At 39.7% G+C, this 26,042-nt stretch overlaps 1 protein-coding gene across 6 annotated transcripts in view; it reads right to left on the reverse strand.

The window, feature by feature from the left end:
* Fhit (fragile histidine triad diadenosine triphosphatase) overlaps nt 1-26,042 on the reverse strand; it is a 1,519,265-nt gene that overhangs the window by 1,478,442 nt on the left and 14,781 nt on the right. For 3 of the 6 annotated variants that reach the window (XM_029468749.1, XM_021182256.2, XM_029468745.1), the window contains exon 2: nt 4,113-4,161. The gene's annotated coding sequence lies outside the window, so the exon portion shown is untranslated. Of the gene's footprint in view, nt 1-4,112; nt 4,162-10,212; nt 10,296-10,580; nt 10,835-26,042 lie in introns of those variants that run through there. The other 3 variants (XM_029468746.1, XM_029468748.1, XM_029468747.1) reach the window with 3 other exon arrangements.

Below are 26,042 nucleotides of genomic sequence, written 5' to 3' on the forward strand. Positions count from 1 at the left end.
AATTTCACACCTAGGGATGAGAAAACCCCAGGCCAAGTTTTACCACTTCTCTTCTTGCCTGATAAACAACAAATTCCGAGCATGGAGGTGGTGACAGGCAGAACGAAGACATCAGGGTTCCTCTGTCACCACAGTTTTGGATTTTCCTCCAAGTCATTTTAGGGAACTTGAAGGGGAAATTGAGTCCTTTAAAGGGAATGTTTAAAATGAGGACTAAATTTTCACCCTTTTTATACCAGACCAAACAACAAACAGCAAGTGTGTTAACAGAGTCAGGACTGCTGCTCAACTTAGGGCGCTAAGCAACACAGTCATATGTCACATCACGGATGATGGTAGTAACTGATAATGGGCACACCAACATAGCTATGCAAAAGGAATGACAAGATGGAGACAGAACTCCTCAGATCCTGCCTGCAATCAGTACTGTGGGGCATACCACATACACTGTGCTAGGAATTCAGTGATGACCTTGAGCATGCAACACAAGCATGCTCTTGATTTCCATATCAGACCTACTGATTAGCATAACAACTGGAGTAAGAGTGCTCATTACAACTGTCCTGAATAAGCTCTACAGAGAACTGATAGTAGTTGTGTCTGGACAAACTACTTGGTTTAAGCCTTACTTTCCATTTCAATCAAATGGAAACATCTGTCTGACGCACCTACCGCCATCTTCTTCACATGGAATTAGTAGACACTGGGGAAAATGGTATTTGAAGCCACATATTAATCATAGAATACATCAAAATTTACATATTAAAAGAAATAACTAGGCTATACCTTCTGGCTCAATGTGGACACAATTACGTCATTGTGATAATGTAATAATTACCTGTAGGTTTAGGCTATATTACATGATATGACTATATTAGAAGGTTGTGGGAAATAGAAGAGGTAGGAATAGGAAATGTTAGAGTCAGGACTATTGCCCAGAGTCACAAAGCTTACAAGCTGCACAAGCAACCTTGAAGGCGCTCTCCCCAGCATACAGTGCAACCATGTTACTTAGTCACATAGGAGAGGGATCAAATGTAATGTCTCTAGGAGGACAGCCATTAAACACCTTGTTCTAGAACCTGCACAGAACAGGAGTCAATACAGAAGGCAAAGAAGGAAATTTGCTTGTTCCATTCTCAGCATATTGACCATACACAGCAAAAAGGCCCATTTCCCTGATGTCCGGACCTGGTTTTGGTTTGATTTGGGTTGGTTTGGGTTGGGTTTTGTTGTTGTTGTTGTTTGTTTGTTTTGTTTGCTTCTGAAAGCCTTATTTCTCTTTTTTATTACATTTATTGATATTCTCTCCTCTCCTTTCCCCTCCCACACCCCCATTTCCCTCTTCTCTCTCTGCATGTGTGTCTGTATATTTGCACAGGACACAGGACACAAGTGGAAGTCAGAAATCTCATAGTAGTTCGTACTCTCCTTCTGCCATGTGAGGTCTGGTGATGGAATGTTCGTCCTCAGTGTAGATAGCAGCATCTTTATCTGCTGAACCCTCTTACCAGACTCATGCCTATGTCTATTAAAAGTAACCTTCCCACCAAATGCCTGAGGATAGATCAAGAATTCCTCTCTTTTTGGTAATAGTAATGTGTTCCTTTTGAAAACATTATCAGAAAACAACTTAGAAATAAAAAATAAAATAAAATAAAATAAAATAGGTAGCCCAGCATGGTGGTGCATGCCTTTAAACTCAATATTCATGAAGCAGAGGCAGGTGGATCTCTGTGAGTTTAAGGCCAGCCTAGTCTACAAAGCTTACTCCAGGACATCCAGGGTTGTTACACAGAGAAGTCCTGTCTCAAACAAACAAAAGAGAACAAACTTGGGACCTGGCCCTGGCTCTGTGCTTAGCAGTTCTTGGGGCTTTTACTGAAGATCCAGCAGCTCCCACTACCCGGATCAAACCATGCAACTAAAGCCTACATGTGACTCCAGTTTCAGGGGGTATGACACTTGTGGCTTCGAAGGGTATCTGTACTCAAATAGACAAATCCACACACAGACACGCCCAGACAGACATACTTAAAAACAACTTAAAATGTAGTCATTAAAATGTGAAAGAATGGACAATGCTGGGGAGATGGCTCAACCATAAGGAGCTGCTATATAAGCAGGGGACCTGAGCTTGATCCTAGCATCTACATAAAAGAGGCTGCCATAAGCAAACCCCCTAGAGAGGCAGAAACAGGAGGGGGCCTGCGACTGCCTGGCTAACCAATTGGTGTGCTCCAGGTGAAGTGAGAAAGTCTCAAAAAGTAAGTCAGAAAACAGTGGTGTCCTCCACACATACACACAAACACTTATGCAATTATGTGCACATGCACACCCACACATGCATACACATATACAGATAAATACACAAATAAAAATGTATTTTTCAAAATATCTAATAAATTCATAAGGGGGATGCTGCTTATGATAATAGTGAGGAGGAAGAGGAGGAAGAGAAGGACAAGGACAGGAAGGGGATGATGAAGATAAGGGACATTAACAGCAGCAGCAGGTGACAGCTGTGTAACATGGAGCAGGACATGCTCTTGCACAACATCCATATGAGGCACAATCTGCCTTCTCATCTCCATTTTACAGACAGGGAAGAGAATAAACACACAAAGAGAATGAATCATTTGTTCATGGCCCACTAACTAAAGCAGGACAAAACCCAAGTCTGACTCCAGACTACTAACTCAACAAAGAATTCTCACTAAGACAACAGTGTGAAAATGCCCCTTTCTCTAAAGAAATGTGAGCACCAAGCCACACTGTCTAATTACAAAGTCCCTGAGATGGCTATATCATTTATAATACCAGTAACTTGTGAACACATAGGATTAAATGCTATCAAGTGCTTCCATGTTCCTAGAAATGGCTCAAGGCTGCAAGGCAGTGACCAGTCTATGAGAATGAGAATCATCTGCATCTTTATAAGGCATTTTCTTCACTATGGCCACATACAATATCAAAACTCCAAGACAGCCAGGATCCACGCGTGCACCAGAACTTGGTCACCTGAAAGTAAATCCTCCGAACAGTTTTTATGGGTAATGCTTTAATGATTCAAAAGAGATTTTTCTCCAGTTTCTTTGCAAGATTATACTTTACTCTCAAAATGAACATTAAAAACTCAAGTTTGTCATAAAGTTAGAAATAACTTAAAATAGAAAGTAAATCAAATTGGCTTTTCAACTTTTACCAAACTGGTCACAGCCATAATTACTATAATAAAAATGACAGAAAAAAAAAACCCTAAAATTGTCAAAAACATAATTGATGATGAAAACAAATGTAAAATTATGGCATATTTTACCTTGGCCTCCAAAGACTCTTGATGAAAGCACAGCCCTATAATTCCTCAGAGTGAATTCTCTAAATTAAAATACTTCATGCAGAACAGAAATTAAACAATGAATCAAAGAACACTGCTGTACAGAGGTACACTTATAAATATACCTACAAAATGAAACAATTACATTTTTTCCATGTAAAAAACCAAATCAACCGTAATGTTTCACAGGAGACTGAGCTGCTATTTCTCCCTATTGCTTGGAGCTTAGATGTTCCCTTCCTTTCACTTGCTTGGGAAGGATGCAGTGTGACTGGGGGAAAGCCCCACCAAACTGGAAGGCGGTTGCCATAAGACAATCCCAGTTCCTCCACTCAACCGCACAACTCACTGCGGAGATAAATCTCATCCAGCCCGATTGAAATGCCGCTCGCTCTGCGTTTTATTTTAAATGCTTTGTTTGGCCAGCTGGTTTTATTTAAATATTGACCAGGAGTGGTAGCAGTGCATTCTTTCTCCATCGCGCATTAATCTTAGTAAACGTAGCTCTATTGGAACATCTTAACTGCTGGAGAGAAAGCAAAAGTCAGCAAACACGCAATCGCATTTGGCCACCCTCAGCACATCACTGTATTTGTGCCTGCTCTCCGCTAACTATTGCTCAGCACTTTTGCCCATGAGAGGGGATGAGCAGGTGGTTAAGGAAGTTGTCCTGTCAGCTGTATCTCTAATCCAAGTGTTTAAATCTCTGAATAAAAGAAAAAAATCAATGTGGTAAAGGCAATGTTTGTCAAGGCCATGTAATAAATACACTTACCTTTCCTGACTTTTCTCAGTGGATTTCCCTTCTTTGCTGGGCTTCAAAGCTGCAAGGAGATAAAAAACGAAAGACTAAGATATTTGAAAGTAAAGCACCACGGTTCCTTTCCAAGGTTTTCAACAGAATTTCCAATGCTGTGGTAAATGATGCTAGCTAGATACACACTGACGAAACCTGTGCCTCAGAGCTGCCCAAAAGGCCAACCAGAGACACAGACAGATACGGTTTTAATGTCTTCCAAGGCTTTGTGTGTCAAAATTTAGTTTCTACCATGAGGCGTGAAGAGGATGAAAATTTAATCTGAATCTGGTTCGAGAGGAGGACACTGAGCAATAACTAGGAATGAATAAGGTTACTAGGCTAAAGACTTCGGGATTGGATTTTGAAGCCCAATGGCTTTATAAGAGAGAATGAAAGCGATCACATAGCCATTACAAAAGGCAGAGTGTAAGTGTGTGTGTGTGTGTGTGTGTGTGTGTGTGTGTGTGTGTGTGTGTGTGTGTATGTTTTACAAGAGGAGTATGATCTATTAAAACATTTGTGGAGTACATGCAATACATGTGATGGTCTGTAAAACAGCCTTGGTGTTCTGCCATGAGGATGCCATTGCCAGATGCTGCCCCTAGATCTTGTACCTTCAGAACTACTATCCAAATAAACCTTTTAGATGTTTATAACTGATCTATCTGCTCTATTGTATTATTACCAATGGATGAAAGGCTAACACAGTTACAAACAAAAACAGCACACTGCATCATACAAACCTCACCAAATCTATATATAGTCAAACCTTCTAGAATGTGAACACCTCAGCAGTGAATGGATTATAAACTGTGGGTTTGGAAGGCATATTAAATGTCAGCACAGCACATGTAACCTGAACAAGCATTTATGTTCTTAGTCCTGTTATCATCTTTTTCATACAGCTGATTTCCACTTGCCACAAGATATTTCAGTTCAGGAATATTATTCCATTCATACAGGGTACATGGGCTTGAAGTTCTGCTTAGCATTGCTGTCCACAAGAGGGGATGGCAGATGCCTAGGCGTGCACAACCTCCCTTTCTCTGGCAAGAACGCAGCCTTCTTTTAGGAAAAACCCACAGGAGAGCAGAAGCTACAAGTTCACATTGCAAATCAAGTCTTTACTTCTTAACTTCCTGCTCAGCAAAATACACTACCCACGTGTCACAGTCTAGTCAATGGAATCCACAAGAACACTGCAAAATGACTGCTGTTGAGAACTGATAGTGGCTGAAGGTTCTGAAGGCTGATGTGGAGCATCCACCATTATTCACAGAGTTGTTCTATGAAAGTCTCTTCTCATATTCATAGCTGGGTTCTCACTTTCCTAAAGTTGCAGGAGTTGAGAATTATTAACTACTACAGTTATTTTTCTCCTTAAAATTTCTAAGTGATGACTTTAGGTCTTCCTGGATTATTTCCCTCTGCTTCCTTAACTCCAACAAAGAATCCTTTACCACTCACAGATGACCACCAAAGAATAGGTCATAGTCATAGGTAATGGCATAACCCTTAGAATATTAACACAGGCCCCTCCATAGAAAATATCACAATTGTCTCATGTTCTTCCTAGTTCCATAGTACATAATTGGGTTGGGAAAGCATAATTTAGGTTAGAAAAAATGCAATATATTTCCTTCTGTGAAATGTGAGAGATTTATGGTCTGAAATCCTTTCTATTTCAAATATATAGAGATGCTAAGCAAAATAGAGAATTGTAAGGGAAAAGAGAAAGACCCATATTTTAAAAAAAACAATGCATATAAATTTTCTAGAATGAAAGCTATGAGTCCTCTTCAGAAACACATCAAAATCATATGATAAAGAATAAAAACTCAAAACTTAGATGCACCCAAATGACCAAATGACACTACAGAACATCCAAGGCAAATTGGCATTCCTGAGCTCAGTCAGAAAAGGGAAACAAAGACAGTCACAAAAGGACACGTTACCCATCCATAAGAATAAACGCAAGGCAGTGACCTGGGAATGTGGCCACAGTTTACTAAATTTAACAATCCAATAAATTACACTTATGCTAGTATTCAAAAACAGTAGAGAAAAAAGGACATTAGTCAGATTTTTTTAAAAGATTGTCTGTTTAAAGGAGTTCACTTTGGAAAAAATACATAAGATGTAGGTTAATACAGAGAAATTCATATAAGGAAAGGATGACCAGAGAAAGTCCATGGAACTACCTAATAATGAATACTGATCATAACTCAAATTTAAAGAAGTAATCATAATCCTGGTTATAAAGAAGAAGGAAACAACAGTGGTGTCACCTTAGGACTACTGATGCTGTGATGAAAACCGTGACCAAAACAAACCTGGGGCAAAGGGGATTTCCTGCTTACACTTCATCATTGAAGGAAGTCAGGACAGGAACTCAAACAGGGCAAGAACCAGGAGGTAGAAGCTGATGCAGAGACCATGGCGGAGTGCTGCTTCCTGGCTTGCTCACCATGTCTTGCTTACCCTGCTTTCTTATAGAAGCCAGGAGTGGCAACCCCTGTTATGGGCTGGTCACTCCCCCATCAACCACTAATTAAGAAAGTGCCCTCCAGTGGGATCTTATGAGGCCCTTTTCAAGTAAGGGTCCCTCCTTTCAGATGACTCCAGCCTGTGTTAAGTTGAGATAAAATAACCAGCAACCAATGCTTAAGGTTCTCAAATCAAATGAAGCTGAGAACATGAGAAGCAAGATACGTAGTTAGGGAGGAAGTCCGAGTGTTAACCCGAGAGTGAGCATTGTCTATCTGATGAACCTGTTAAAGTTAGCTACATAACCACAAACTCTCATACCTTGCTCACAACATTCATACAAAAACTGCTTAAGAACAAACACCCTGGATAAAATGGCAAAATGGAGCATACAACCCATATCAAAGCAGCACAATAAAACATTTATAGTCTTCCAATAAAATAATGTACAAATCAGAAAAGCCAATGGAGCTGTCATCAATATTAACAAGGATGGTGTGAAAGCAAAGCACCAAAGGTCTTTCTTAGTATTGTTCCATTTGCACACATTTCTAAAGGACAAAAATAAATACTAGGTTGCTTGGGAATATGTTAGTAGAAAGGAAATCTAAAACTGAAAGCAAAGAAATGTCTTACACAGAAGTCAGGTTCTCTGTCTTGGGTGGTGGTAGATATAACAGGGAAAACGTGGAGGAATTAGTCGAGAAAAAGGTAGTTTATGATCATTTTATTATTTTCTTCCATATATTTGGACATTTTCATGAAACTGTGCATCTCAAAAAGCATTTGTATATATTCCCTGCCTCCCTTTGGCTTGTTTGGCTTTCTACTGAAAAGGGGACCTCACTGGTCTCAGAGCTGGCCCCAACCCCCCAGGACTTCTTTCTCAGCCTCCTAAGTGCTAGGGGTAAAACATGCCTACCATATCCAGGTTTCCATTTTACATTTTAAAAACATAAGATACTGATGATCAAATGAATAGAAATTTCCAAACCAGTGGACAAAACAATATAAAGAAGCTTAATGAATCCTCTGGAGAAGATGGGAAGAGAAGGCAAAAGAAGCGAGGGAAGCCTGGTGAACAGAGAACACGAGAGACGTCACTTCCCAACAGTTAGCCATATCAGTAGCTGCCCTAACTGGAGCAGAAACATCTAGTCAAATAGTTTTTCCAAATAATGTTTGTTCAATCTTGTAATTTGATTTTTATAAGAAATATATTCAGAAGGTTTGAAAATTAAACATGGGGGAAACTAAGTGAACAAGAAACACAACAGAGCTAACAAAAATGACTTAGTCAAACTTGAAGTTAGTAATAATTGGAGAAGTATATATTATTTGTCTATTGCTACATAACAAAGCACTCAAAAATGCTTAACTTGCAAAAAAATTAATTATTTCTTATCTCCCTAGTTTCTACAGATCAGGAATTCTGAGAGTACAGGAGAATGGCTTTGCAGAATGCTCCAATGCCTTGTCTCACTTGAAGACTTGAAAGAGCCCAGAATCATATGTGGCCCTTTAGCCACATAATTTTCAACAGTCTCTAAGATTAGCTAAGATTTTTGCTATAACACATGTGGCCTCTCCCTGTGGCTTGAAGCTTCTCAAAATATAAAGATTCCAAAGGCATGTGTCCCCGACAGAGCCAGGCAAAAGTTACACTTCTTAGGAAGAAGGATCAAATTTCACACAATTCTATTGGCACTATACACCCCTCTCTCAACAAAGACATGCACACCTCTGGGGGAATGATGGTCCATCACACTGCACAATCACATGGACTGAGTACCTGGGCCGGGGCAAGCATGGCTGGGGAAATCAACCAAGCAGTGTGCACTCTTTTCTTGCAGTCTTACAATGGGGAAAGATTTGTAAAATGGGACTTTAAAACTATGTTGGAAGGAGCTGGAGAACGAACTTAGCAGGTAAAGGCACTAGCTGCCGAACAAAACAACCTGAGTTTGATCTGTGAACCTCCACAATGGAAAGACCTCCACAACCAATACCTGTAGGTTATCCTCTGACTTCCACAAGCATGACATAATACATATGACCCTACAGACATACCCACACATTACACATGCACACACAAATAAATAAACAAAAGCTTTTTTTGTGAAATAGGATTTAAAATTTGTCTTCATGCAGCTTCTCTTTAGGGACTAGTGGTGGGAAAGAGCTTTGGCCATCCCTGCAGTGTCTTGTCATGACTATGTGTTGTGTTCAGTGTGCTTATATTCTCTGACCTTAATCAGACATTCTGTTATTTAAAACCTAGACCTATTGTTGTACAAACTTGCCTGCCTTGTGCTTCGTAAGCCCCAGATTTTATCCCAACATCCAAAATCATTCAAAAAAAAAAATCATTCAATAAAATACTTGCTGAATACACAAACACAGAGCACCCTAAGTATAGCCTTTAAAACATTTTTAGTTCCTGAAAATGTGTGTGTGTGTGTGTGTGTGTGTGTGTGTGTGTACCAAACAGGAGCAAGTCAGAATCCAAAAGTTCTTGTTCCCATAATCCAAATACCTACCTCTGGGCAAAAGTCAGGAATCACCTCTCAAAATAAGCCTCCTCTTTCTTTTGACTCCCAAATGCAAAGCCCTACACCTGTGCCATCAGGTAAACATTCTCCCCTCCAACTGTAAGGCTGCTCTATCCACCACTCACCCCAGTCTAACCTCACCACACTCTGCTCCAGAGCAGACAGTGTCTATACCCTTCAGATGACCTTCTGCAAGACATAAATTAGATTTAAATGAATCCAAATAGGTTTGGGCTTCAGCTGCTCCTCAAAGAAATAAGCATGGAACCAAAGTAGAACAAGCCAATAACAGACTGATTTATCTCGGTGTTTTCTCCCAGCTTTAAAAAAAAAACCCAAACCCCTCAGTCCATGGCCCAGCCCACAGATCCTTTACTGATCAGAATGTAAAGGACTAGCCTTCCCCAGTACACAGACAGGCTTACTTGAAAGCTATTTCTAAGACCCATCCAGCTGCACCCTACATAAGGCAAGGTTCCCTGGAACTGAGACTTTTGCTCTGCTGTCAAATTCTGCAGCCTTCACCCGACTTAACTGCCATGTTGAGGGATTGGTTATTGACCTTTAAGTCTGTAACAATTATCTACATAGCTAGGAAAGAGGCTGTGCATTCAGGTACAACAGTGAAGACACTGAATAAATTCAGTGCTCATTTTCATTTTTATGCTGCATTCAGTGAGCTGTTACTGCAGACAAATTACTGCAACAGTCTTTCAAATGATAGCCAATTTTCAACTAAGAGAAGATTCTTAAACCACTTTCTAAAACCTTTTTCTACATATCGGTAAAAACCAGGCAGTTGGAAAACAGGGCTGGTTAAACCACCTGATGATAAATGAATATTTTTAAATACATGGAGTTATTTGACAATCTGCATAGTGACTTAACACTCACAAGAAATAACAGCAAAGCCCCCAAACCTAACATTTTCTCCTATATAGTCTTAGAAATTGTGTTTGAATTTATATCTATATATTCTCTGCACAAACCTTGGACATACTTTCGGGTTCAGAATAGCCTTTACCTTCATGATTTACCTTACGTTGTAAAAAGCAAGTAGAAGCCCTTCCTCAAATCCATAACTTTAAGAGTGACTTGCTCTGTGGTGCAGCTAGAAGAGTGTGTAGAAGAGTGTCTAGCCAGGAACAGGCACACAGCAAAGCTTGCTTAATAACCGAGTATGTTTTCACTATTGCTAGCATACAATGATTTGGAATTCTACAGCTGTGGTTGCTTTAGGGATTTGTCCTTTGATTTCAACCACTCCTTACTTTCTCCTTTTTTTTTTTTTCAGAGTTTCATAAAACAGAAATCTCTCTGGTCAAGCCCATCCTCCATGGCCTGAGGCATATATCAGTGCACCACCACCACCACCACCCACACACATAGCACACTTTCGTCATACCTGTTCAATACTGTCATATTTGCTAGGCATTGCAAAAGTAAATTTGCTCAGCAGCATGAGATCTGAAAGTCCTTAGGTGACATCTGAGGAGTAGAATACCAGGCGGTCAATAATTACCTCCTCAAGATTTACAGAATCCCAGGCAAATCAAAGTCCATGAAATCGCCGGGAGTGTGACCTGATCTGGGCGGGGTCCCTGAAAATGGGGGTCAATGAGTCTGTCTGACCACCAGACAGGACTAGGACATACTGGACTCATCTCCAGGGGACACAATGTGGCAATATGACATTTGCACAGAGGTGCCCTAACATGCTCCCAGTATGTTTTCTTGGAACGGGATGACATTTCAAGTCAAATAGCTCTGTTCACAGTAGCAACAGCCCTCCCCCAAATTCTCCTAGTCTGAATTCAAGAAAAAGAGGTTCATCTTTAGGAAAAACTGAGAGTCTATATGCAGATACAGGTTTAAAAGAATCTGTTTTTAAAGGTGTCCAGTCAGTGTTTACCCTTATTTGTTTCCTTTCTGGCATTTCTTAAGCCTTATTGTAAATACTTGCTCTCAATTGAACAAATTCTTCCTCTCAGATCCCAATACTGAATACTTTTTAATGCATATGGAAATTATTTAGAAAACTGTGTAACTAAGAGGCAGAGAGAGTGACTGTCAGTGCTATGGTCTCAGCAAGCCCCTGCTGCCCAGAACTGCAGTTCCTGTTGCACCTCCACCAGAGAGCTTGTATGTAATCCATTGAACCAGCACCCACCCAGAGTTTCTGATGCCTGTTCTGCCAGATCGTGCTCCACTTCAGGACTAGGAAACAGTCTGTGCAACACCTGTTTCCTGGCCGGCCCAGCTACGTCATCAAGAAAAGGAGTCTGGTTGTGCCCTCCTCTGAACTCTCCATCTGGAAGATTCTCTGGCCTCCTTCCCTCTCATTTTTAATCTGACAGACACTGTTGGACAGGGACCCTCAAAGCAGACCAAAGTTCATCTTTCCTCCTCTGCTTCTTGCCCTGCATATCAGAAGGGCAGAGGGAGGCTGGCATGGAGCAGGATGCCAGGAACTAAATGAGGGTCCCTGACTACTGGACCACATCAGTCCTGCCTTCCAAAGTCTTAATTAGCCCTTCTTCTCCTGGCACACCCATTTGCCTCTGGAACCCATGGAGGTGGCAGAGTAAGATGCCACACTCACAGCAAGCATTCAACAAAATATTGATTGCGGATGGCAGTCAGAGCCTGTTGGCTCTGGCTTGGCAATAACATCACTTTGGAAGTCTCGGCACCGGTAGCAAGATTTCTGCTCCCCAGTTCTGATGCAGGCAATTCTACCAGCATTATTCTGGGTGATATTCAGCCTCCAGCTCAATTTGGAAGCAAAATGATCTTAGCAAACAGAGGCAGACTTGACAGACAGGCTGCTGAGCCTGGGGACCAAAACACGGGATGAAAAAGCAGAAGAGAGGAATGATATACAGCAACGGAAGAGAGGGAAATGCCATACAGGAAAACAGGGCTAGTTGCACAGGGTTGCCCCCATTCTACCTTTGACTCTGAAGTAAGCTTCAAACATAACAGCAGATGGGGCAGGGCTGATGAGAGGGGATGAAAGGAAAGGGGACAGAGAAGGACCTCTTTGGTATTCTGACACAAAGACATACAGTAGAAGCAGTGAGCAGGCTCAACAGTAACACGGAATAGGTTTCCAAAGACCATGAGTCTTAATTCTGTCCTGCTTGGCACCTCTTGAACTTCAGTGACACACTGAAATTTGCCATTTTTCTAAGAGGACATTGATAAATACAATGGAAAGTCTGAATACATTTCCCCTCTGCATTCATTATCTCTGGCCCATATCCACAGGCCTATTGCAGACTAAATTGGATTTTGGATCACTGGTACTAAGGCACTGCAATTAATTAACAATAGAAACATAATATTTATATCCAGGCCTAACAACATCTGACATTTAAACTATTCTGCCAGTCGGGCAAATTCCATTCGACAAATTTTCATTTTAATGAACATGACAGACCACAGCTTACATGATAGGCCAAGATGCAGAAGCAAGTTGATTTCTTGGCATGTGCTTCCAAGGACTGGCCATGCCGCAGGAGAAAGAAGCTGGGCAACCATCAGAATAACAGAAAGACCTGGTCCACAACTCCTTTAGACAGATCAAGGACATGCCACCCCCTGACTCTTCTAAAAAAGACCCTGGGACGAGATTGTCCTTATTTCCTACATGAGCTCAAGGTTAAAGGCTGCACTTATCATCCACTGGGTAATAGTTCTACCTTTGGGCTTCTGATATTTTCTTTGGGGCACTGAAATCCCTTAGTACTTTGTAATTAAAAAGTGATAAATGTTTTCCAAGGCATCTGATAATATTCGAAATACACAAGAGTTGGATCTGACACAGCTTTTTCAATTGGCACAAAACTGGCCTTCCATATTTTGCCAGATGGTGTATCTCAGTAAGTCCTCAATTTCCGGCTCAGTGAGGGCACTGTCACTATGATGTTGATGCAGAGACGGTATTAAATGCTATCTTATTTTGCATTATACTAACACCATAGACCTATTTATTCTTGCTAAACTTTTATAGCTTAAGGAAGTTTTCCTTCTGTGACTCATTAGTCTAGCTAACAGAAAGATGGCAGAGATGAAGAAAAATTATTCCACAATGTAAGAGCCATGCAAGTGTCCTGACCCCACAGTGGCCTCTCCAAGACAGATGAAGGGCAGATCAAAGTCAAGGACAATGTCAGCAAACAGATCTCCCAATGCAGAGTGCTATTGTTCCTCTCACTGCTACAGGACTAAAGGAAACTGTGTGAAAATGGTGTAGATTTACCTACAGCCATCTCCACTACTCGTAAAACATGTATGTAAATTTTAATCACACATTACAACATGGACAGAAGTTTCACAGACATGGAAGGTAACAATGGGTGGTCCACAACATCCCTTTTTAATGGACATGTAATATATTTCTGGCTCATATATCTAAAACACCCGTTATCTCAGTTTTAAATGTCACTGTAAATGAAGTAGAATAAAAATGCACTTTATGAGTACTAAGTAAGCAACACTCCTTTGAGGTATGGATGTTGCTCATGAGCTACAATCAGCATCTGAAATCCACTTTCATGCCAGTGACTCATCCTCAAGCTATATATGTGGTCAGATGCAAAATAGTAACTATGTTCCATGTCACTTTTAGTTATGGTCAAGATACCAGACTATTCATTCCTGGAAAGATAAAAGCATTTCTTTTACACAACCTACTTTGGAACCAATAAAGTATTATTCAAATCAACAAAATTTTGAACAGGCACAAGTACAAATGCTCATTTTAACGACAATATCTGATGTGCACACTATAAGTACTATTATGACGTCTATTGCACAACAAGGAACTAAAAGGTAGTTCCAGTTGACAGTTAATGAGCCTCCCTAAATGCAGGTCCAAGGTCTGTTATGTGTGAATGGAAGTTTAGGGAAAAATCCAAGTCTGTCTCTCTCCTCAGTCTGTGAGCTACAAGCCCGGTGGCATATGACAACATCCACTAGCGAAATGGCATGGAGGAATCGATTCCTTTTTGGCAATAGTCAAATATCTTTTAAATATCAGGTATGAAACATTTTCAGACCACCAGATGCTTATATAATTTTGAAAAAATCAATTTTATGGAGCTGCTACAAGTAGTTTTATGTTTGTTAATGTCTTGTTATATTCTTGAAAAAAAATAGAGGACTTACAAACCTAAAAATGTCTTTTTGAAAGCTGGGAAGCAAAACAGGACCCAGACAGGAATGACTGGGAAATGTTTGGCAGAACACAAATGAATAGTCTAAAACTTTATTGTGCCATTGTGGGTGACATGCTCTAAGATGGCCATATCAAATTCTGAACACAAAAGACTTAACGTACTTCTTGTTGTAAACAAGGGCATTTGGTTAAATGAGAGTTCCATCAAAGATTAATGACTGAATTCGAGTGAGCACAAAGTAAAGGGTTATATATGTTCTGTGGTTTCAGAAATAGCTAATCTAATAATGGCAAATGGAGGGTTATTGTTGATTCCTTTGCCTCTGGTTCATAAATTAGATAGAGCAACCTGGCAGTTACAGTACTTTAGAGTTTTATTCGACTAAGTGATTTTAAAGCTATCTCAAACTATAACAAAGTCATGGCTTGAATAACTGCTGAATTGTACCACTTCCTGTCATCACGTTAAAACTTTTCACCAGTGTAAAGTAAAAACCCTTCCTGTTAACTAAAAGGACTCCAGGAAACACCGTTTCCATCTACAGGACCGAACCATTTAGACAGCAAGTGTCATTGATACAGTACTATGTGATACTCTAATTCACCAGGGCCAAGCTTGTAAAATATAAACTGTAAGAGAAGTCCAGTGTCATTTATTTCCTCTGAATCAAAACCCAGGAACAAGGTGGAATTTCTCTGCTTAATGATTTTTTATAGCACATTTCCAATTTCTCTCCAAATTTTATTGATCTGGAATACAAAGGCAGTTTCTTTCCCAACTGAAGAGGGTACAGAGCCCATGCCCAAAGTTCCTTAGAATATATCTCCTGAGGACAATAAGAGTGGCACTGATTGTATCAGGCAGCTGGGGTGTGGTGATGCCAGCCAAGGCACATTGAAAGGATGTGCTATCTCAGTCTCAAACCTTTTGATAGCAGCAAGCATCCTGAACCTGTGAGCTTGGAGAGGAGGCTCACCTCCTGATTTGCTGCCTTTCTCAAAGGTCTCTCTTCCCATGTTTTCCCCTGGGTCCCTGATATGGTTACTTTCAATTATCATGATAGCCCAACAAGAACACCATCCCTCTCTCCATATTTCATTCACATAATAAGAATCTGCAAACTGTTTTATATGACAGATGAGGACTGTGCACTGAAGCAACTTGTTCTGCCTGTCAGCCTTCAAGAAAGCACAGCAATGAGATACAATCGTGATGATATTACTAGAGAAGTGGGTCAAAGCATGGTCACTTGAAAACAGAATGTCAGCTAGGCTTTCTACCTCAGTAATTCGATATGGTGATACTCAAAACTCACTCAGAGAGAAAGAAAGAAGAGAAGAGAGTCTATACCAAGACAGATAAAAACACTGCTCCCACATGTCCCTGAGCAGCCTTTCTGGCCTCTTTAAGTATCTGGTGTGAGCCAGACACTGAACCCATAAGAGAATGTTGAAGACAGACACAGCCTCTGCGTTAGCTTAGTTCACAGTCAAAGGAAAAAGCCAAGTATTAACATGAAGCTGAGATTAATGTAAAATAACACAGGATGTAAAGACTTGAATAAAAGGCTAAAAACCAACTAAGTCACATGGGTCAGAAAAGGTTTCCCCATCAAAGGGACATTTAAGCCAAGAGCTGATGTGTACGGAGGCACCAGGTAAGGAATGAAGGGAAAGAGTGTCAGGAAGCTTTGTCCTTAGAAGATTTCCTTTCAGAGAAACCACTGGGATAAAAGGCAGAGAGATGAGGAAATGAAAATGTGCAGTCAATCACTGGGTGTAATTATCATTTCCTACCATTACACCCTAGTTTAAAAAATTAATTAAACAATTTAAATGTCAGTATAACTGCCCTGTCTTACCACATAAAAGCAAAAGTTAATCATAAACATAATTCCTCACTGATCTATATATTAGGTAGATTTTCTTTTTAAAAATCTAATTTATCTTCACTATACTGATTAAAACCCACAGGTTATTTTTAAAAACATGTTTTGACAGCAGCAAACTTGAAGCACATATAGTACCAAGAGTGGAAAATGTGCTCAGAGAACAAGTCCATGAAAATTAACACAAGTAGTTGGTAAATATAATTCACCAAAAAAGAGACACTGGGCTAGATTTTCAAATTTTATGTAATATATATTTATATCAAAACATCACATGGCACACTATGAAATATAAAATCTTAAGTGTTAATTAAAATTTTGAAGCTAAATAAGTAAAAGAACACAATAACGGTAACCATCTGCACGCCCCAATGGGTGGAAATGAAGAAGAAACGGGTTCTGTGGTCTAAGGTTTGGGCCTAAACATTCTGACTTCCTCTTGCAGAAAATTGTTTTGGATTATAATCCATGTCTTTCACAGCACACAATTTTTTTCCCATGGGATCAACAAATTGGAATGGAGAGGGGAACCAAATATATTCATGAGTGTGCCTGCCCTTTCTGCTAAACCCCAGAGTGTGCCATTTGAATTATTTTCTTTCCAAACTCAAAATCCATCCTCATAACCCGAAATCAATTTTAAAACTTATATTAGCATAACCAGGGGTTGAGTCTGGCTCTAAAAGTCCAATGTCTGAGTTGGGCTGTTAACATGGAAGAGTTTTGTGTTTAATGTTTGTAGCTATAAGCTACCAGCAATGACTTCAGCAGATGCTTTAACACAAACAATTTATAGCTACTGCATTGAAAGACAATGTGCCAATCATTATACCCCTTTCCACCTTTGAAGGATAGCAAAATATCCCACCCTAACTATGCTGCTTTAACACAAGGAAAGGAACTTAAAAACCAGCAGGAGCAACAAGCATGTTTGAGCTTCCCTTCTTCTGGAAGATAGGAACTGACATGTTTATACCAAAGATATCTTCCCATACAAGAAAGTAACACCATGGGGCAGATGTTGAAATTCATGTGATTATGGACAAATAGAATTACACTAGTCCTAGTCACTTTTCTACCCAGTAAATTTCCTGAGCCCAAGTGTCTTTGCCCTGTCACATTATCACAATTTACTGCTCTTATCCAATTTTCCACATAAATATTCACCCCTAAGTACACCTCTGTGTTTGGGTTTCCTTATAAGGATGCTTAGTTCATAGAAATATTAAATAAAATTGTATGCTTTCTCCTATTCTTTCTTGCATCAATTTGTCCCCCAGCTAGGAAAGTTCTATTCCAGCATTACATTCTCTGTTTCTAAGGAAATTAAGAAGTGTGACAATTGGTCATCACAGAAGTGTTCATGATAAAGAAGTCATCCTTACAGAATTCAAAAGCACCCACCAGCAAAAGTAGACACAACCAAACATACAAAGACTCTAGTCTTCATGTCACTTTCCTGACTATGGATGCTAAACTACAGTTCTGCAAAGTGTTATAATTAGAAGAAACTGTGTAAAGTGTGCCCAGAAATCTATCTATCCAAGTCTTACAAATTCATGGAAATTTGTCATCTGAAGGGAAATTTTGATTTAAAAAAAAAAAACAAAAAAACCTGAAAGTCCTTAGCTTTGTTTCCTAGTCTGGTCAGATTTGCATAAGTACCAGAAATTGCCTTTTCTATGTAGTATGCTAACAGACATTATTAGTTTAGCAAATACTTCCTAAGCATTTATGTGCCAGGTACCATAGTAGGCAGTAGAATCCAATGTCCAACCTAGTCCTTACCTTTATGGACAGCAGACTCTAGACCAGTGGTTCTCAACTGGTCATAACCCCCTTTGGGGTCCCGTATCAGATATCCTGCATATCAAATTTTTACATTATGAGTATAACAGTAGCAAAGTCAAAGGTTTAAAGTAGTGATGAGATAATTTCATGTTTGGGGGTCACCACAACAAGGAACTGAATTAGAGAGTTGCACCCTCAGGAAGGTTGAGAAGCACTGCTCTAGAAAGAGAGATGGGAACAAATGGCATCTGCACTGTGTAAAAGGAGCGGAGGGAGAAACTGCCAGGGGGCTCACTGAGTATAATCTGAAGGGCTCACAAAGAAAGTAGTGTGTGGGCATTTTACATGGGATTGATACTAGTCATGTAGATTTACCTCCAAGGGACTACTGTGCAGAGAAATGGCAAACTAGATACCTTTACCTCCTCGCCCATCATCTGGTATAATTCTGAATCATGGAAGAATATATTTTGGGATGGGGTTGTGGTGTCCCTTTGGGTGAGGCTCCACTCTTCTGCTCCTTTAAAAGAACCAGGAAGAAAATCCATTGTTTCCATTTGCCTTCAGTGATGCAAGATGATGCAGATGTCAAAACCTGCGGTTCACTAAACCGGGAGATGAACTTCCTCACAAGGCACAAAAACTAATATTGTGCAAAACTCCATGATTTCTAGGATGAGAACAAAGGGATTAGTTCATGACCCAATCCAGAACATGAAACTTTCTGATAATGGAAGAGACTAACACCAAGCTAAGGGGTCTCCAATGAGCATAAAACCACCAGAAATCCTTCTCTTCTTGGGAGATACAGAATATTTTAGACATTTCCAACTACACACTGGAGGCAAAGTTCAAGTGTGCGGGAGCCAAGGCAGTCAGATAAGAAATTAAGATACAGCTGCCTACTCCTGCTAGTGGGATAGCTGCAGGGCTAGAGTATTATGGTTCACTTGGGCCCAGTCTGGTTGGAAAGACACAGATTTCAAATAAGGCTAGACAGGAGAACAAATAAATAAAACTATGAAAAATTCATATAATGGAACATTATACAAATAATGTATAAACTAATCAAAGCAAATAAACTAATGCACAAAACAATGTATATTGCACATTACTCTTTGTAAAAGGAAGAGAAATAATGTCTATACTTTTTTTCCACTGTCTATAAAAAAAAAAAAAAAAAAAACAACCTGAGATGAAATAAAAGAAAGGAAGCCATTTTAGGGTCTCCCTAAGAGATGAGAACATAGACTAGGTTGTAGGAAGAGGAACAGAAAAGAAATTTCACACACGCACACACACCCCACAATGTTATCCTCCTTAATTCCACTAAGAATTAAAGAACCCAAAGAAGGCTATAACAACATGCAGATGGTGGGGGTGCAAAGCAGCTCGGAGAATTGCCACCTGCCAGGTTCTAGGCATGGACCTGGGTGCTGATCACACAAAGGCCAGTAACAAGGCAACATGAGTAATCTTAGCTTTCATGGACATTTATGACTAGACCACAAAAACAGACATCAGAACATGAGCAAGGATTCCCTACAAGTGTCAAGACTGCAGGTAAGATCACTTCTACAGTGAACACATTGACTCTGCGGTGAGGTATTGTTGGAGTTCATCAAAAGACACTCACTCAGGATTTTTATTGATCCAACATGTTGGGGACCCCCCTCTCAGCAAGCAGGCCAGAGGAGAGACCCAGAGCAAATAAAGAACACACTTTTCATAACTTGTAAGGGGCAGATTTAGGCAACAGGGTAGATGGCTTATTCTCATTGGTGTAGCAAGTAACCTTTTCAGGCATTGGTTGGTTTGTATAGGGTGACTAAGTGACGCTTTGGCCTAGTCCCTCACTCTGTCTGCCCTTGGGTTTTGTGTTTTTTGTGTTTTTTGGGGGGTTTTGGGTTTTGTTTTTGTTTTTAGCACAGCAACAGTATGTTTTGAACTTATGGGTCAGCTATTAATGTCACATCTATTAATATCACAGCTATTGACAAGGTCATGGCAGTTTGTGTTTTTTGGTTTTTTGTTTTTTTGTTTTTCACAGAATTCAGTGTGGGGCGGGGTAGGAGGTTTTTTTGTTTTTGTTTTTTGTTTTTGGTTTTTTTTTAAGAACTACTATCTTGTTATGGTTATTTTTCTGAGAACAGCTCATTTTGTTTTGGCAGCTGCAGACTTAGTCATTTTGACTGCTATGTTTCTGAAAGTCCCTTCAGAGGAGAAGGGGCTAGGTGGTCTTGAACTTATTTTGGATTCTACAGGATAAAGCCACTGCTGCCTTTGTTCCACATCAGGCTAATGACTCCCAGGATGGATAAAACGTGACATGCCTCACTCCTCTGTCACCTCTCCCTGGCTCCTGGAATACAACTGCTATCCCAAGAACGCCAGAAAAGGACAGGAGCACCCACATCTCTGACAGGCTGAGCAGACACTCATTTCTTACTTTTTCCTTATGAACGAGCCATTCCCCCTATTTGTTTCACACAACCTAAATTAGGTTTTCTGTAACTTGCAGCTGAAGGCATTCTGTCATACCTAATGATATATATTATGGTGCAATTTGATTAGCAATATCCACTAATGCACCATTAATAAATAAACTGAGGTAACAGATTAACATATTGAATAATATATGGTTGCTTTAGGCTGAAAAGCCAATCCAGAGTGTTTGTTTTATTCTAAGAGTGAAGCCTAAAGAACGATGTGGCTAATTGTCCCACAAGCTTCGGGCTTTATAGTTCTCTTCCGAAGTTCCTGCAAAGCATGGCCAAGGAGAAGCAGCTAAATGAATTCCAAGTCTATAGATGAGGCCTGCCTGCAATGTGGAAAAAATGAGGCACATAATCCTGACTGAAGCTCATGATATAGCGCAGAATCTCTAATAATGGGTATGATGATATTTACATGCAAAGAGCCTTCATTAGTATGTACCAGAAAAGAGAGAGAGAGAGAGAGAGAGAGAGAGAGAGAGAGAGAGAGCAAAAAAAAAAAAAAAAAAAAAAAAAAAAAAAAAAAAAAAAAAAAAACAGGAGGTGATCAGAGAGCAGTCTGCACAGGAGAGCACTTGAGCTGCAGAAGCAACATAGCTTCTCTGACAAGTTCCCTGCAAGCCTTCATCTTCAGCCAGGAAGCAGAGCTGAGACCCAGACCTATGTGCATAGTCCCTGCAAGAGGAAAGCTTGCCTGCAGAGAGTGCTCTGAACACTGAGACTCAGGAGAGATCCCAAGTGCTGACAGGGGCTAACAGAATCACAGGAGGAACAAGCTCCATCCAGAGACAGCTATAAAAACTAACACCAGAGATTACCAGATGGCTAAAGGCAAACGTAAGAATCTTACTAACAGAAACCAAGACCACTCAGCATCATCAGAACGCAGCACTCCCACCACAGCAAGTCCTGGATAACCAAACACAACCAAAAAGCAAGATTCAGATTTAAATTATATCTCATGATGCTGGTAGAGGATTTTAAGAAGGCCATTAATAACTCACTTAAAGAAAAATACAGGAGAACACTGCGAAACAGGTAGAAGTCCTTAAAGAGGAAGCACAAAAATCCCTTAAAGAATTACAGGAAAACACTGCTAAACAGGTAGAAGTCCTTAAAGAAGAAACACAAAAATCGCTTAAAGAATTACAGGAAAACACAATCAAACAGGTGATGGAATTGAACAAAACCATCCAAGATCTAAAAATGGAAGTAGAAACAATAAAGAAAACCCAAAGTCAGACAACTCTGAAGATAAAAACCCTAGGAAAGAAATCAGGAACCATAGATGTGAGCATCAGCAACAGAATACAAGAGATGGAAGAGAGAAACACAGGTGCAGAAGATTCCATAGAGAACATGGGCACAACAATCAAAGAAAATGCAAAATGCAAAAAGATCCTAACTCAAAACATCCAGGAAGTCCAGGACACAATGAGAAGACCAAACCTAAGGATAATAGGTATAGATGAGAATGAAGATTTGCAACTTAAAAGACCAGTAAATACCATCAACAAAATTATAGAAGAAAACTTCCCTAACCTAAAGAAAGAGATGCCCATGAACATACAAGAAGCCTACAGAACTCCAAATAGACTGGGCCAGAAAAGAAATTCATTCTATCACATAATAATCAGAACAACAAATGCACTAAATAAAGACAGAATGTTAAAATCAGTAAGGGAAAAAGGTCAAGTAACATTTAAAGGCAGACCTGTTAGAATTACACCAGACTTCTCACCAGAGACTATGAAAGCCAGAAGATCCTGGACAGATGTTATACAGGTCTTAAGAGAACACAAATGCTAGTCCAGGTTACCTATACCCAGCAAAACTCTCAATTACCATAGATGGAGAAACCAAAGTAGTCCATGACAAAACCAAATTCACACAATATCTTTTCACGAATTCAGTCCTTCAAAGGATAATAAAGGGAAAACACCAACACAAGGATGGAAAGTATGCCCTAGAAAAAGCAAGAAAGTAATCCTTCAAGAAACTGAAAAGAAGACAGCCACAAGAACTGAATCCCAAATCTAACAACAAAAATAACAAGAAGCAACAATTATTTTTCCTTAATATCTCTTAATACCAATGGACTCAATTCCCCAATAAACTAACAATAGACTAACAGACTGGCTACATAAACAGGACCCAACTTTTTGCTGCTTATGGGAAACCCACCTCAGGGAAAAAGACAGACACTACCTCAGAATAAAAGGCTGGAAAACAATTTTCCAAGCAAATGGCCTGAAGAAATAAGCTTGAGTAGCCATTCTAATATTGAGTAAAATCGATTTCCAACCCAAAGTAATCAAAAAAGAAATAATAAGAAGGGGCACTTCATACTCATCAAATGATCTACTAAGAAAACTTAAAAAAAGAAAAAAGATGGAGGAACCCTAAAGTTTAACTATTGGAAAAGGTTAAGGTATAATAATGTTGTATTCTAACAGGTGAGTATATTGGCAACAATAAGGACATATCAAAATACACCCAGTACATTGATTCTTGAAAGGGACCTGTCGCCATTTGAAACATAAAGGACAAACAAGCATAGATGGGTGGTTTCCATCCAAATGTGCTTACTGAAGACATCAGTGAGACGTGGCAATGGCCATTTTATTTAGAGGATATTCCTGCACTTAAAAAAAAAAAACTAAAGCCAGGCAGTGGTAGCACACACCTTTAATCCCAATGCTTGGGAGGCAGAGGCAGGCAGATTTCTGAGTTCGAGGCCAGCCTGGTCTACAGAGTGAGTTCCAGAACAGCCAGGGCTGCACAGAGAAACCCTGTCTCGTAAAACACCAAAAAAAAAAAAAAAAAAACTAAAATAAATTTACTTCTTATGCTTTAAGTAAGATAAGCTAGTTAGCAAGTTAGTTGAACAGCATCGTCTTATAGAATGTTGACCTCATAGATTCCAACCAATGACATATCTGTCTCAAGGGAGTTAGCAAGAAACAATTTATTTTTGTGTTTTAAAAATAGACTGATGCCAACAGCTGCAAGCTATGTTATGAAGAACGATACAGAAATTTGATATTTTCAAGTGACTTTGCATTATACAAATGCAGAATGTTTTCTTTAATCCCATAAATACAGTTTTGATGTTGCCAACTTTAGAAAAAATATTGACATTTCCTTAAATTAGTCTTTTCTCCATTAAAAGTCACCCCCTTACTTGAAACTGAATGATCTTGAAAACAATAAAATTGAGGGTTAATTTGCTGTGTCACTGAGGAAAAGAGGGCCCCCCTCCTTCAGATCCCACCAGAAAGGAAAAAGCAGCTACCAAGCAAGTCAACCTTCTGATGTCATCTTCCAGGAGAGATCCTGCCCCTAATGGAAGACCTGAGGCCATATGCAGGCCCAGCACTTGCCAGCTGTGTGTGCCTGACTATTCATTGCCCCTCTGGGCTTTCACTGTCTCTCTGGTAAAGCAGAGGTAACCAGCACCTCTGACTCAGAGCTGCTATCAGGATGAACTGAGAACATGCAAAGATCTTGTTTGCACGACTGGCCAACACCAATCTGATCTAAGGAAGGCATCCTAATTTGCTTTCTACACCAATGTGGAGACATAGGTATAAACCTATGTCTGAGGACCTAGAATATTAGATTTTAAGAAGACCTCAACATTTTGCTTAAGAATTAATGTTGGATCTTGATTCCCCAGTACCATGTGTCTGTTTTGTCTAGTTCTTTCATTAATAATAAAAATTAACCCCCAAAAGATTCCTGCTATATATCAGGAAATATGATTTTATTCCTTATTTAATACTCACACTCACCAATGAGGTATAATGTCTTACTATCATCATTTTCAGATGAAGAAATTGAGGTATAAAGAGACAGAAAAGTGCTATCAAAATACAAACAGTATGCTTCAGCGGTCTGAATAACTTGGCATAATCTATATTCATATTTTCTCATATAATAACGACAATTGAAATGCCACCACATCATCAATCATTATCAACATTATCAATAAATCCTATGTTATGCCAAACACAGTACTTGATGCTTTTGAAAACAGCTTTCCTGGGTTTACAATGCCTGCCCTTGTACTCTTTTCATGTAATGAATAAGACAGCTAAGGACCTACGTGACTTACCTTAAAACACAGATCTATCCAGCATACAGTCATCTATCTACAGTTACCCTTCTGCAGATATTAAGAAAAGAGTTCATTCAAGCCCAGAACTTCTCTACCCATGCCACTGGATGCTACAGAGTGCTAGGATTTCAGGATGACCTGCTCCAAGCTCTGGCATCACTGAAGAGGAAAGTGAGTCTCGAAATACATGTCAGGTGCGAGCCAGAGCTGGACCCCGAGGTCTCCCTAATGCCAGTACTCTGCTTCTTGGTAACAGAGCAATGCCCTCCTAAAGTGAGGTTCCTTACTTAGACACTAGGAAAGCAAAACAGGCCTGGCCGCAGTCAAGTGAGGGCTGCAGGGTGTATGTGTCCTCTACCCCTGAGACTGTGGTATGTCCTATGCTTCCAGGCACCTTTAGAGCTGGTCAGGGAGGAGAGAACCTGCGGCTAAGACAAGCTGACCATGACTTTTCATGCCCTATCTGAAGCCCATTACCAGTGACATTCAATTGCAACACAATCCAAGATCAAGGAAGAAGTGTGTGCTCAGACACGTGGGTCTCTTTCAAACTTAAGACACAGCAGACCTAGCTCCTGCAAACATTATTCGAATCAGCAAAACACCTGAATTTTTAGATTAAATGTACATCTTTCTTACTTACGTACTAGATAAAAATAGCTTGAATTAAAAAAAAATAGAGGTTTGAGGCTACTGAATTAAAAATGCACCCAGAATTATGTAATCTGTGAAAGATAACTGTTGTTTACTCTGCTTTGGTTTTTAAGCTTTCTCTTTGATGATGAATATTAATATTTATCACTTTTCTGGTGTTGGACTAATGAGAATCTTAAGTGTTTATGAGAAGGTATTTAAATATTACAGTACTGCAGATGTGTTTGTTTTCTGATTTATATTCCTGTCTTCAGCATCAGCCAGCATTTATTTTTTATGCTGAATCCTAGGTGGTGTAGTGTTCATTGACATTTTTAGTAAACTCTACCTGCCCAGAACTGATGGTCTTGTTATTTGTTGGATGATAAAGTGAATATAAGATTTTACCAAATAACATATGAACACAGCTGACCTGTGATTTTCAATGTTAAACCTGACAGACATGTAACTGTTAGCTGCAACTGTAGGCAGATAGGTCTACAACCCCACATTCTGTCTCAGGTAGAATTTTGTGAGTGATGCACCAGGCACTTCCTATGATATTACTTACAGCCACCCTACTTGGTACTCACAACAACACCTCTAAGCTTAGCAGTGTTATCATCTCTGTTTACAAATACCATGTGGCAGTGAGGGGTTGCATCCTTTGCTCAAAATGGCACATTACATGAGAAACAAAGTCACAAGTCAGTCTACAAAGCAAGATGACAGAGAAGCTTCTTATGAGTCCCTCATT

The sequence above is a fragment of the Mus caroli genome, chromosome 14 (assembly GCF_900094665.2).
Source record: "Mus caroli chromosome 14, CAROLI_EIJ_v1.1, whole genome shotgun sequence".
Classification (NCBI taxonomy): Eukaryota; Metazoa; Chordata; class Mammalia; order Rodentia; family Muridae; genus Mus; species Mus caroli.